Genomic DNA, 14,256 nt, shown 5'->3' on the forward strand with positions numbered 1-14,256 from the left:
ATATTGACTTGAAGTAATTTCGTTGAGGCCTTTTAAGAAAAGTATTTTCCAGAAGGTGTATGAGATGAGAAAGAAGTGGAGTTTATAGAGCTCATTCAAGGGAATAAAACGGTGTTATAGTATGAGGCTAAATTTATTGAGTTGTCTCAATTTTCCCTTCACATTTTGGCTGATGATGTTAGAAAGGCTAAGAAATTTCAGAGGGGACTACAACCAAGTATCAGAACTAGGATGGCAGCCTTACGATTGAAGTCATATTCTGAGGTTGTGGAGACTACAAAGGTTGTTGAGAAGGAGTGTGAAGAATATCAGAGGATTAATATGTAACTACCCAAGGAAAAGCGCTGGCCACATTTACGCTATCCCTCAAAAGGACTAGTCACAATTAAGATTCCTTGTAATTGTTAATAAAGCCCAGTTCAACCCAGTAAATACTCGATGTGGGACTCATCACACACCCACACACATCACACAATCAACAAAATTGGGGCATCACAATCTTCCCCACTTAAATTCCTAATGCACTCATTAAGGCCCACTTTGTGGAGTAGTGTCACCGAGCCCACACGGGTTACCAGGTTGGCTCTGATACCATATATAATGACCCAACGAAAAGTACTAGCCACATTTGCACTATACCTCAAAAGGACTAGTCACAATTGAGGCTTCTTACAATTGTTAATAAAACTCAATTCAACCCAGTAAATACTAAATGTGGGACTCATCACACACCCACACACATCACACAATCAATCAAATTGGGCATCACACGAAGGATGGGGTCTTCACCCCCGCTCTACATGGTTTTGTCTTCATCCTCACCCTGCCTCGCATGATCGGGAAAATTTTCTTGCCTCTTCCCTGTCCCTTAGGGTGCTGTGAAGCCCCATCCCACCCCATAAAACTCTACTTCTTGTTAATTTACCCACAACTATTGCAATTGTTTTTAATAAAACCTATTTCGTTAATAAAAATATATTTGAAATTAAGAATAAATTTATCCCATCAAATCAAACTAATTTTTAGCAAAAATTGAATAATATTATTAAAGTGTTTAATAAGACAATATCACAACAAAAACAAAAATCTCATAATACAAAACCAATGATTCAATAGTATATAAATTTCTTTATAATAAAGACAAAATAAAATATTAAAATTGGTACCTTATTTCCAACCTTGCTAGAGAGAGTGAAAAAAAAAAATAAGAGAGTAGAAATTTTTGTTAGGTAGAATAAAATAAGCTAATGATATATTTGTTTAAATAGTAGAATTTTAGAGTATAAAAAATTTACAATTTAGTTGGGTCTAAAAAGTCTAAACCCATCCCCGCCCCACCCGGTGGTGCAGAGCTAAAATCTCGTCCCATCCCCACCCACCACCTTTGTAGGGTGGGAAAAGCCTGCGTGAGGTAAAGTGGGGAGGGGTGGGTCAAGTGAGGCGGAGCAAAATTGCCATCCCTAATAAACAATCTTGGAAAATAGATTTTCAACAATTATTCAGTCTGTATTTATTTTTGTAGCGGTTGCCTTTCTTTTTGTATCTTATTTTGTTGATTATAACAAAAGCGTAAAAAGAATGAGGATTTGGGATCCAAATTCCATAATAATTAACTAAACAAATGACAAAAGAAATAGTAAATGTTCCAAGGGTATTTTGTATAAACGATACTTGGGTCTAATTGGGTATCTAATTCAAACCCAATTAATACTTATAGTAATTAGGTTAATTAGGTCAATATTTATTTGATCCAATTAATAATTGGGCAGGTTTTTGATTTTATTTTAGATTTTTAGTTAGTCAGTTTAAGTAAGTAAATGGGTTTGGATAGATTAATTTATAGTACATGATTTTTCTAGCGAACAACATCCAGCTACTAGTTTGCTTTGTTAGGGAGATAACAAAGCTAATGCCTTGTTTAGCAAAATAAAAAGAACGGTTAACGGATGCTGCATGTTCTTTCAAGTTTCAACCCTAATTTATATATAATTTTTCATAACTAAATGATATGGTCTATCAATTATATAGTTATCCATGTTTATTAGTACTTTAGTTTAGTATAATTACCTAGCATGTTTCAAAGAAAAAATTATAATTACCTAGCAGATCGTACCAATGTGTCAAAGAGCACTCGTCCTCTATGCAACTTGTGCTTAGTTTATTCATAGACCACGAGCGAATCATGGAGGAGTACGGGCCTAATTTATTAGTAGTTACGCTTCAAGGAATCAAGGTCAATTTTGAGATACCCGCTCACACTATCATTGCTCTGCTCTGCTCCCGTGCTCCCCATTTTGTCCGTGGTTCTTTTAAAGGTTTTATTATTATTATTATTGAACACATATATAGTTTTAAAAAGTTAATTTAGGCAGGGCATAGTAAGTCATATAACTTTGTTTGTGTGAGCGATTAGTGTCATATTGTTTGCCTATAGTTAGTCCTACTCCTACAGCTATTTAAATGAAGAGAATATTTCAACAGGTCGACGATTAATGTAAAATTTTACTTTTTTATTAATGAATTAATTTTTCTTTTTTATTGAGAATGAGAATTGACAAAGTCCTCAAAATTTGAGAATAAAGATTGCTGTTGTTATTGTTAGTAATACAGTTAAGGGTGTCCACGGGTTAGCCTGGGTCGAGTTTGTGCCCATCCTGAACTCGACCCGAAAGACTTAGGTGGGGAAATCACAACCCGCAATTGACTCGTGTGGAGCTTCAAATCGGCCAGATCGAGTCTTGTCAGTTTCGAGTGCATATCGAGCGGTTTTGGGTTCGCTATAGGGGGTCGAAATTTGGTTAGATTTTGGCTGAAATCTTGCCTGATCTCGACAGATCTGGCCGGATCTGTCGAGATCTGGCAAATATTCCTCCAAATCCTTTGAGATCTGGCCAAGATCTCTCTATATTTGTCGAGATCTAGCCGAGATCTCATTATATTAGCGGAGTTTTGAGTTTAGGCTTACTAGTTTTCTATCAAAACACACGATTTACGACTGGAAGAGAGAAGACATCAGGCGGGTCAGGTTCTTTGGTTTCTCAGATAGTCAAACCGAGACAAGAACTGATGGTATTGGGTCTTCACACCGGCAACCCGCAACAGACTGAACCACAGCTCAAATTAGGTGATTATCAAGTCGGAGAGCGTCGGGCTAGTCAAATTCTTCGGACCGAGCGGGTGCTGGACGGCCCTAAATACAGTGAGTCTTGTAATTTGTTTTGTTGTAATCATACGGAGAAGGGGACAAAATAAAGTAATAAACCGATAACAGCCTTTCAACTTTCATTTTTTATTGTTTTATTTTGATAGGTTAAGTAGACGTAATAGCGGGAAAGATCAAAGGTTAACAATACTTCTCTCTCTAGCTACCATTCATTTGTTTGTTTGACCTTGGAATTGCAATTTGCCACCAACAATCATACCTGAAAGGTTTGTTAAGGTTAATGCAACACCCAAATCCCAAAAATTAAAATTAAAATTTAAAAATTGAATGGTCTGAGATGCGAAAAGTTTGAAGGTTGTGGATTGATAGAGAAAAGGATAAACGAATAATCAGTGATGTCCAATAATGGTTACCATGTTATTCGGTAGACTGAATAGTGTATAGGCATTTTCACTAACGGCTGCAGAGATTAAGGTCTAATCTTTCCATGACAATGATCGTGTTTGAAACTGTTCTTTGAGACCATTGTGATTGTGTTTAGGTCCGAACGGGCTATATGTGGGTTTGGATTCAGCATTTCTGCGTTTCCAAACCACGTTTGCCTTTCTCTCCTTTTCTTTTTCTTTTTTTTTTTTTTTTTTTTTGGGAGGTGCGTCTGGCACTGTTCATTGTCCCTAAACAGTGATTTTAGGCTTATGAACAGTGCCAAACGCGCGAACAGCCGCAATTTGGAACCAAGTCAGCAGTGAACAGTGCACTGTGCACTGTTCACAGATCCCATAAACTTCACTTTTCGATCACTTTTTCATTAAAAATAGGTCCCACAGTATTATTCACACATTTAAAAATTATTTTGCTACAGTGTTTTTAGTTTTTAATTTTGAGTTTTAGTAAAATAAGTTCTATCCAAACAGACGTTATATATAGTTTAGAACTAAATTTAACTCTAAATGAGGTATTTTTAAATTTTAATTAATAATTGCATATATCAACGTAGAGAAACTAGTTTATCAAATTTAGTATTACAACTTCACTAATAATAGAATCACTCATTAGAACTGGGCTTGATAAAAGTCCAATTTAACTTTAAGTGACCAATTACAATTAATGAAATTTGATTGATCAGTGATGACTTTATACAATTTATACACCACACACACCCGCTCTTAACGTGTAGTGCAAGCAAATCAGGGTTTACACTTTTACAAACAAAGGGACCAAATCCTCAAAAGAAATAGAGATAGAGACCATCCAAGTTAATGGTGGAGCCAAGATCGGATTATTTTAGGAGAAAAATTATAAGCAACACACACAAGTACCTAAGACCAATTTGAATAATAAATAACCATTATGAATATTGAGCAATTTTACTTTAAGAAAGTCCAAAAAAAAGTCATTATATTGCATTTATTTGTAAGGGGTTCTCTTACACATGAATGAGTAATTTTGTGCCTTTTTTTTTTCTTTTTCTTTTTGCAGTCAAATTCCAGCTTATGCATGAAAGGATTTTCAGTAGCTAGAAAAAGTATAACTCATGTAAAATATGATATTTTGGTTAATACTAGTCTAATGACCAAATTTTAACATTTTAAGAGCTTCACTATGAACGTATATGCACCTAAATTTCAAAGTTTAAGTTAAAAGTAACCTTGAACTTTAGAGTTTATTATGTAATTATAATTATCTTTTATTTTTGACACGCACATTTAGTGCTAATAAATTATTTTGTTAAGAACTTGGGTTCTTTGATAATTTTATATCACCTTTAATAATTTATTTTCCTTTTAATGATTAAACCTCTTACTTTTTTTATTCAAATCTCTAATTACAATTTTATAGATTTTAAACCTAATAAAAAAAGATAAAATAGAAAATATTTTATTTCCTTTTTCAAATGATCTTTGACATAAAATAAAAAATTAAATAAAAATCTATTACTTATATAAGTAAAAATTTCATAACAAAATTAATTGAAAAAAAAAAAAAAAAAAACAATTTTGATGGATAAAGACAATTTTTTGTGGGCCTACCCCCGACCTTTTTGTGGTCCTTTCTGACTTCTGAGAAATCAGGTATGGGCAAAGACAAGAGTGTCACCATTCCACCATCAAGGGCCTTCAAAAAATTTTGTGGGGCTAGGAGGGGCAATTAAGTAATTAATTCCAAGCTTTGCTATTGCTCCGAGTCACCATTTCCTATGAGTACGTCGGGTCGGGCGGGTCCCCCATTTGACAAGCAACAAACCAACAGATTTGTCAAATGGGTTTTAAACTTTTAATTATGAAAACAAAACTCATGCCAACCGTCTTTACTTTTATTTTTTTGTGTTGCTGCGTTAAGTTTATGCCAATCTTATTGATAAGGGCATTTTTGACATTTAAGTTCTTGGATCCGTCAAGTATTCCCTTGAGGGGGACGACAAGATTAATGAGCTCTCTTTGGTCCATCTATAGTCACCACCCATCCCTCTTGACCAATGGTGTATCTAGACTATCTAGATCCGTTGGGCAACTTACAAAGATCGAAATACTGATGGTCCATGACCGAGCCCAACGGGCTGAAGGATGGACTAACGGATCAAAATCATACCGATGGGTGAGAGAACGGGCAACGAATGGATACAATAGGTCCCACGGGCACTTACGTGTTCTCCACTTATACATCCTTATATGGAAATAGCTTGCACACCACGTACAAAGACTCCTCTCCATACACATATCTTCCCAATATGGGAAGGAAAGCCCTAGGATCTTCGAGTAATGATTCCATGCCTTCTCTACAAGGAAACCCCCCAAAATCAAGGGATTCGGGTCTGCTTTCTGCAAACCATGAATAGCCACACACATCCAAAAAAAAAAAAAAGTTTCTCTGGACTAGGGCTTCCATGAAACCCTAACAGCCAGTAGAATACATGTCTTCTTCTTTGAGTGAGCCTAGTACGTTCCTCCTCTCTTGAGTGGGGCTACTGTAGTGTTTTGGTTTATTAACGTGTTCTTCTCTACAAGTTTGGTGAACGTAAGTATAACTGATATGGAGACCTTGTCCAACATGTGGGAGAATTTCTCGCTGACCGAATTCGAAGGTAGTAAATATCAAGTGCTTGACAGTGGTTCTGTAAGGCAGTACTTGCTTGCGGCAAGGTTTTTTACGGGACAGGTATTGAACATGGAAGCCATTGCGCGAACTTTTAAACTTCTTTGGCATACTAAAAAGGGTTTTGAGGTGCGAGAGATGGGTAATCATAGGGTTTTATTCATTTTCTCAGAGGCTTTGGGTGTAGAAGAGTTTTATTGGGGGAGCTGTGGTCTTTTGATAAGCCTATGGTTGCATTGAAAAGGGTACAGAAGCATACTAATGTGAAGGGACTGGATTTTGACTCCACATGCTTTTGGATACAGGTTCACGATTTGCCTCTGAACGGTATGAGTCTGGGAGTGGCTAAGGATATCGTTTCAACGGCAGCGAAGGTGATTAACTGTGAGGTGGAGGATGAGGAGTATGTAGGGGGAATTTTATGCGAGTCCGGGTCAATGTCAATATTACAAAACCGCTTTGCCGAGGCTGAAAACTTGGATTGAGCAATAGGGATGAGAGCTAGGTTAGTTTTAAATACGAACGATTGCCCAATTTGTGCTACTGGTGTGGACACTTGACTTATCATGATAAGGAATGTTCTTTATGGCAAAAGAGGAAGGGTTCTCTGAAGGAGGGGAGCAACAATTTGGATCATGGCTAAAGGTTCACACTCCAAATTTTGCCAAGAAACAATATTCCGAGTTGAGGGGTATGAGGAAGTAGGAGATGATAACATAAGGCATGAACCGAGCCATAGGTGGACTGATGCAACAGATCACAAGAGTTTGGAAACTGGTTCAGATTACAATGTAAAAGAAGATAAGCAAAGTTTTCCTGAAGATGATTGTATGGTTACAGTGGAAGATGCGGGTGACCATGTAGAGGTGCAGGTGGGTTCGAGTTCTAGCACTATAGGCCTAAAGTTAATTAGCTCGATGGATTGTTTAATTCTAACTAGAACAGAGGTGCTGCCCAGTCCAGTTTTTTAGGCACAATTGGATTCAATTGATGAGGATTTGGCAAGATATGATACGATGGTGGAGGGCAAAGGGTGTGATTTGAAGGCTCAATCAGGAGGGGTGGGATCTAAGGTGGTGGGCTCAGCAAATTTTCTAAAAAACTTGTTTACCCAAACCGAGCATTGCAGAAATATTTTAAGGAATTCAAAGCCCAGCCAAGTGGTAAGGAATTCTTCTTCAAAAACTATTGATTTATGCCTAATTAAGCGCATGAGACAAGATTCAGAGGAGGAGTGGGTAGAGGGGTCTGGTCGCAGGAAGAAGAGGGTAATTTGCTTTGATAATCCAACGATGGAGGCTGCTGAGCAGCCTCACTGACAGCCATGAAACTCTTTGCATGGAACTACAGAGGGCTTAGGAACCACCATGCAGTTCAAAAGCTTGTCGACATTGTATAAATGCAAGATACCATGATTGTGTTTTCGTTAGAAACATGGTCAAATAAGGAATAGATTAAATGGATTCGGGATAGGATATTTTTTTAAAGGTGTTTTATGATACCTAATGAAGGAAGGGGTGGTGGTTTGGCTCTTCTTTGGAAAGCGACAGTTAACATATGGGTGGATAGTTTTTCCAAGTACCACATTGATTCTATTATTCATGGTGGCTCAGATCAGGCATGGAGACTGACCGGTTTTTATGGGGAGCTTGATGCTAGAGCACATAATCTGATGCAAAATTTTTGTGATGCTTTGGATCATTGTGGTTTTGTTGACTTAGGATTTTCTGGGCTGGAGTTTACTTGGCATGGCAGACATGGGGAGGAGATAATATGGGAAAGATTGGATAGGAGGGTTGCAAATTATGAGTGGTTGGCTAGATTTCCTACTGGGAGGGTTAAGCATTTGAATTGCTTTACTTTAGATCACCGACCAATTCTTCTCTCTTTGGATGCGAATAGGGAGCACCAAAAATGGCGTAGGAACCCTTTCGCTTTGAGGTAATGTGGGTGTTAGATTCTAGATGTCGTGAAGTGATCACTAGAGCTTGGGATTGTACTCCGATGGTACACCCATGTTTGCTACCACTTCAAAGCTAAAAAGATGTAAACAAAGTTTGAAAGTCTAGAGTCGAGATCACTTTGGCAATGTTAAAAATAGCATAAAGCAATTGAAGGATAGGTTATGGAGGGTAGAGGATGCTTCGACCAGGTCTAGAAATTTTGAGAAGGTTGATCGTTTAAAAAGGGAGTTGAATGTTCTATATGATAAGGAAGAGAAGATGTGGTAGCAGTGGGCTAGAGTTTTGTGGTTGCAAAATGGTGATAGAAATACAAAATTTTTCCATGGCACAGCAACCCAAAGGAAGATAAAGAATTTCATCAAGGGGATGCATGATGGGAATGGAGTGTGGCAAGAAGGGGAAGAGGTAGTTTCGGCCATGTTACTAAATTTCTACTCACAACTTTTCACTTCCTCTAACCATCATGATTTGGATTGGATTTTGGTTGGGGTTCATCCTATGGTAACTGAGGTGATGAATGTAGATCTTGATAAGCCTTCTTTTAGTGAGGAGGTCAGCCAGGCAATCAGGGAGATGGCCCCGCTAAAAGCCCCAGGACTAGATGGTATGCCACCTCTTTTCTTTCAGACTTACTAGACTAATGTAGGTATGGATGTCACTTAGGCTGTGCTTTCTTGTTTAAATTCTGGGTCTATTCTCAAATCTATAAATCATATCTTTATTGCTTTGATTCCAGAAGTAAACAATCTGGAAAGAGTGTCTGATTTTAAACCTATTAGCCTATGTAATGTAATTTATAAGATTATTAGTAAGGTGATTGCTAACCGCCTTAAGCCCATGCTCAACTCAATTATTTCAAAGACTCGAAGCGCTTTCATTGTAGATAGATTGATTTCTGATAATATTTTAATTGCTTTTGAATCTCTACATCATATGAAGAATAATTGCGTAGGAAAAAAAGGTTTTATGGCTATGAAGCTTGATATGAGTAAAGCTTATAATAGGTTGGAGTGGTGCTTTCTTGAGCAAATCCTTCTCAAACTCGTTTTTCAGGACTCATGGGTGGCCTTGATAATGGAATGTATTACCACAGTGTCCTATTATGTCCTGGTAAATGATGAACCGAAGGGCATGATCAAACCTTCTAGAGGATTGCGCCAAGGGGATCCCCTTTCTCCTTATTTATTTTTGTTTTGTGCGAAAGGGTTGAATGCTCTTCTAAGACAAGCAGCGGCAAGTGTGATATCCAAGGGTTCTCTTTATGTCAAAATAGGCCTAAACTGACCCACCTATTTTTTGCAGATGATTGTTTGATTTTCTGTAGATTTACCTTGAAGGAATGTGTCAAGATCCAAGAGTTGCTTGCTATGTATGAGGCTGTTTCGAGTTAGATGATTAACATGGAGAAAACGTCTTTAATATTTAGCAAGAACATGGATGAGCAAGCTCAGGTGGCAATTAAAGTGGTATTCAATGTACCGTCCATCCAGCATTATGAGAAATACTTGGGGCTTCCATCTTTTGTTGGTAGAAACAAGAGGGCTTGTTTCACGCAGATTAAGGAAAGGATCTGGGCTAGAAAGAAAGGTTGGAAGGAAAAGTTTTTGTCTCAAGCTGGTAAGGAAGTGATGATCAAGGCGGTGGTCCAATCTATTCCTGCTATGGGTGTTTTCAAGCTTCCGATTTGTTTGTGCAAAGATATTGAAGCAATGATTCATAAGTTTTGGTGGGGTAATGGTGACTCAAAGAAAATCCATTGGGTTAAGTGGATGATGAGAATCAATAAGCATTCAAGGATCTATTGCACATTCCAGTTAGGCCTATTACTAAAGTAAGATCCAAGAAGATCAAAGAAGCACTTAATGGGCTGATTCAAGATATTTGGGCTGATTCTAACGGAGGACATTCCAAGCTTGGCCCAAAAGAAGATGAAGGCGTAATAAATTTAATCTAAGCTATTGAAGGCTAATCTGGCTTAATTGGGCGTGATTTATGGCGTGGATTAATGAGTGATTGATTTTTCAGCTCCATATCAGTTAATAGATATTTTTCCTAGTCTGGAGCATCTAATTTTGAACCAGATCTACCTTAATTTTAGGCTTTTATTATTTAGAACGTTTTTAGCTATTTTTGCTATTTTGGATCTGCTAATTTCAGACCAAATCAACTTTTATTTAAGATTTTATTATTTAGTACGTTTTTTATATTTTCTATTTCTAGTCATGTCTTATAAATAGTATGCACTCATTGTAATAGAGAGAAATTATTGAATAAAAAAAATTAGAAAATGTGAGGCTTTGCTCTTCTTTTGGTTCTTCAAGAACTGTTGACTTATTAGGGATTTTTCCTTTTAGTGTTCAAAATTTATACCTTTGGTTTGTGATTCAATTATAATCATTGGATCAAGGTGTTACACTTATACCTTTGGTTCGCGTTTCGATTATAAACGTTGGGTCAGAGTTTCTATCAAAATCTGAATTTTAACTTTCTTGGGCAATTATTCCAATACTGTTTGTTGGGTCTCAAAGCGTGTCGATTGAGGTTCGCATCATTTGGTATCAGAGTACAAGTTCTAAAATCAGTTTTCTTTCCCTTTATCTTTTGTTTCCTATCATCATCCTGTCCTGTTCTTTTTGTGTTCTTTATTCCTTGTTCTTATTTTTGTGATATGCACTAGGTTAAAATTCTGCACCAAGCTTCCAAAAAAAAAAAAAAAAAGTGAAAAGAAAAAGAAAAAGAAAAAGAAGAGACTTCAGAAAAAAAAAAAAAAAATTGTTTGTAGTTTCAATTCTCTCAAACCAAAATATCATTTTCTTTTGTCCTCTTCCTTTGATTTAGTGTTTCTGTCATATTTTCTTGCCATTGGTATTAGTTTAAATACTACAAATTGAATTTCTTGATCAAGTTTATTAGTTTAACTAGAACTGAAAAAGAGAAGCTACGAGTGGAAAAAGGCAAGAGAGTGTGTGACTAATATCAGGAAAAAGCCAATTTAAGAGTGAAATACAAGTGTGAGTGACATAATTTGAGTGTAAACACGTGAGGGAGTGTTGTGAGGAATTATTTCTAACATTTTCTTGTAGTTTCAAAATTATGTCTTCCAAGGGCAAGACATCAAACAAAGGAGGGGAGGAGTTATCCATCATATTGCAGGCTATGCAACAACAATTTGAACGTATGAACGTGGTGTTTAATGATATTCGAGATCGGATGGATAGGCAAAATGCTGTTATTGCTTCTTTGCGTGAAGAGCATCCCCAAAGAGCCCCTAATGCTTGAAGTCAAGGAAGGCGTGCGCACATGGATGATTCTAATGACTACCTTAAGGATGAGTTTGAAGATGAAGAGGATCAAGCTTCAGTGAACAATGAGGGCAGGTTTGCGCCAAGGGGAGAAAGGTGTGGTAGAGGTTTCTGAAGAGATCCAAGATGGTAAGATGAGACTGATAGAAGCCTAGGAAACATCAAAATGAAGATACCATCATTCCAAGGGAAAAATGATCCAGAAGTGTACTTGGAGTGGGAGAAGAAGGTAGAGTTCATCTTTGAGTGCCACAACTACACCGAGGAGAAAAAGGTAAAACTAGCTGTGATTGAGTTCACTAACTATGCTATTATATGGTAAACTTGTGATGAACAGAAGGAGAAATTATGAGAGGCCTATTAAGACATAGGAGGAAATGAAGGCCACCATGAGGAGGCGGTTTGTCCCTAGTCACTACTATAGGGACTTGTATCAGAAATTACAAAGTCTTACTCAAGGCTATAGGAGTGTGGATGACTATCACAAGGAGATGGAGATTGCCATGATTTGGGCTAATGTAGAGGAGGATAGAGAAGCTACTATGGCAAGGTTTTTGAATGGGCTGAATCAGGACATTGCTAACATGGTGGAGTTGCAGCACTACGTGGAGTTGGAGGACATGGTGCACATGGCAATAAAGGTGGAACGATAGCTTAAAAAGAAAGGAACTCGGTCATTTAAAAATCCGGGCTCCTCTACTTCATGGGGGTCAAATGGGAGGAAAGACGAATGGGCTATTTTCAAGTCCAAAACTAAACCACCAAAAAGGAGAGACGAAGCTCCCAATGTCAACAAAGGTAAAAATGAATCCCAAACTTGTAATCGTGATATTAGGTGTTTTCGTTGTTTGGGAGTAGGTCATATAGCTTCACAATGCCCAAATAAGAGGACCATGATCGCACGTATTGATGGAGAGGTGGAAACTGAAAGTGAGGGAGATGATGACCAAATCCCATCACTTGAGGATGCTTGTGATGATAATGTGGAGAATCCAGTGAAGGGTGAGTCACTTATGGCAAGGCGTGCTTTAAGTGCCCAAGTCAAAGAGGACGATATGGAACAACAAAGGGAGAATATTTTTCATACTAGATGCCACATTAACAATAAGGTATGTAGTATGATCATTGATGGGGGAAGTTGTACTAATGTGGCTAGCACTACTTTAGTGGAAAAATTGAATTTACCTACCTTGAAACACCCTAGACCATATAAGTTGCAGTGATTGAATGATTGTAAAAAGGTTAAGGTAAATAGGCAAGTACTAGTTTCTTTTTCAATTGGGAGGTACAAGGATGAAATACTTTGTGATGTTGTTCCAATGCATGCGGGTCACATTTTATTGGGCAGGCCTTGGCAGTTTGACAGAAAGGTCAATCATGACGGGTTCAAGAATAGGTATTCTTTTGTAAAAGACAATAAAACTATTACTTTTGTACCGTTGACTCCAAGACAAGTGTATGAAGATCAAATGAAATTAAAAAAAGAGAATGACATGAAGAAAAATTGTGAGGCTGAGAGTTCAAAAAAAGATAATGAGAAAGAAAGTGAAAGGAAAAAGGAGAGTGAACAGAAAAAAAGAGAGTGAAAACAAAAAAGAGAGTGAAAAAACAATAGAGAGTGAAGAAAAAGAGAGAAAAACAAAAAAAACAAGGGAGTTTTTATGCTAAGGCGAGTGATGTCAAGAATGCTTTTTATACAAACAAGCCTATATTTGTACTCTTGTACAAAGAGGTATGTTTTAATACTAACGAACTTGACGAATCTTTGCCTAGTGTTGTTGTCTCTTTGTTGCAAGAATATGAGGATGTGTTTCCTAATGATGTTCCTAGTGGATTAACACCTATTAGAGGAATAAAGCATCAAATTGATTTTGTGCCAGGTGTTACAATTCCTAACCGACCAACCTATAGGAGTAATCCAGAGGAGACAGAGGAACTTCAAAGGCAAGTTGAGGAGTTGCTGACCAAAGGACATGTGAGAGAGAGCATGAGTCTGTGCGCGGTGCTGATGCTGCTTGTGCCTAAGAAAGATAGAACTTGGAGAATGTGTGTTGATTGCAGGGTTATTAACAAAATTACGGTAAAGTATAGACATTCCATCCCTAGGTCAGATGACATGTTGGATGAATTGCATGGATCATGTGTTTTTACAAAAATTTATTTGAACAGTGGGTATCATCAAATTAGGATGAAAGAGGGTGATGAATGGAAAACTGCCTTTAAAACTAAATACAGATTGTATGAGTGGTTGGTAATGCCTTTTGGTCTAACTAATGCACCAAGTACATTCATGAGGTTAATGAACCATGTATTGCGTGTGTTTATAGGCAGATTTGTTGTGGTCTATTTTGATGATATTTTGGTTTATAGCAAGAACTTAGATGAGCATATTGATCACTTGCATTGTGTGGTTGCTGTTTTGAGAAAAGAAAAACTATATGCCAATTTAAAGAATGTTCTTTTTGCATAGACAAAGTTGTGTTTCTTGGTTATGTTGTTAGTGCGAAAGGAATTAAGGTGGATGCGGAAAAGGTGAAGGCTATCAAGGAATGGCCCACACCTAAGTCAATCACTGAGGTAAGAATTTTTCATGGTTTGACTAGTTTTTATCACCGATTTGTCAAAGATTTCAGTACACTAGCCGCACCACTCACTGAAATTGTTAAAAAATCTGTGAGTTTTAAATGGGGTAGTGAGCAAGATCGTGCATTTCTTGAAATTAAAGAAAGGTTAT

At 37.2% G+C, this 14,256-nt stretch overlaps 1 pseudogene; it reads left to right on the forward strand.

Annotated features, from left to right (window-relative positions):
- Positions 1-11,899: 11,899 nt before the first annotated feature.
- LOC136067756 (uncharacterized) overlaps positions 11,900-14,256 on the forward strand; it is a 5,833-nt pseudogene continuing 3,476 nt past the window's right edge.

The sequence above is a fragment of the Quercus suber genome, unplaced genomic scaffold (genome assembly GCF_002906115.3).
Source record: "Quercus suber isolate HL8 unplaced genomic scaffold, Cork oak 2.0 scaffold_84, whole genome shotgun sequence".
NCBI classification, from domain to species: Eukaryota; Viridiplantae; Streptophyta; class Magnoliopsida; order Fagales; family Fagaceae; genus Quercus; species Quercus suber.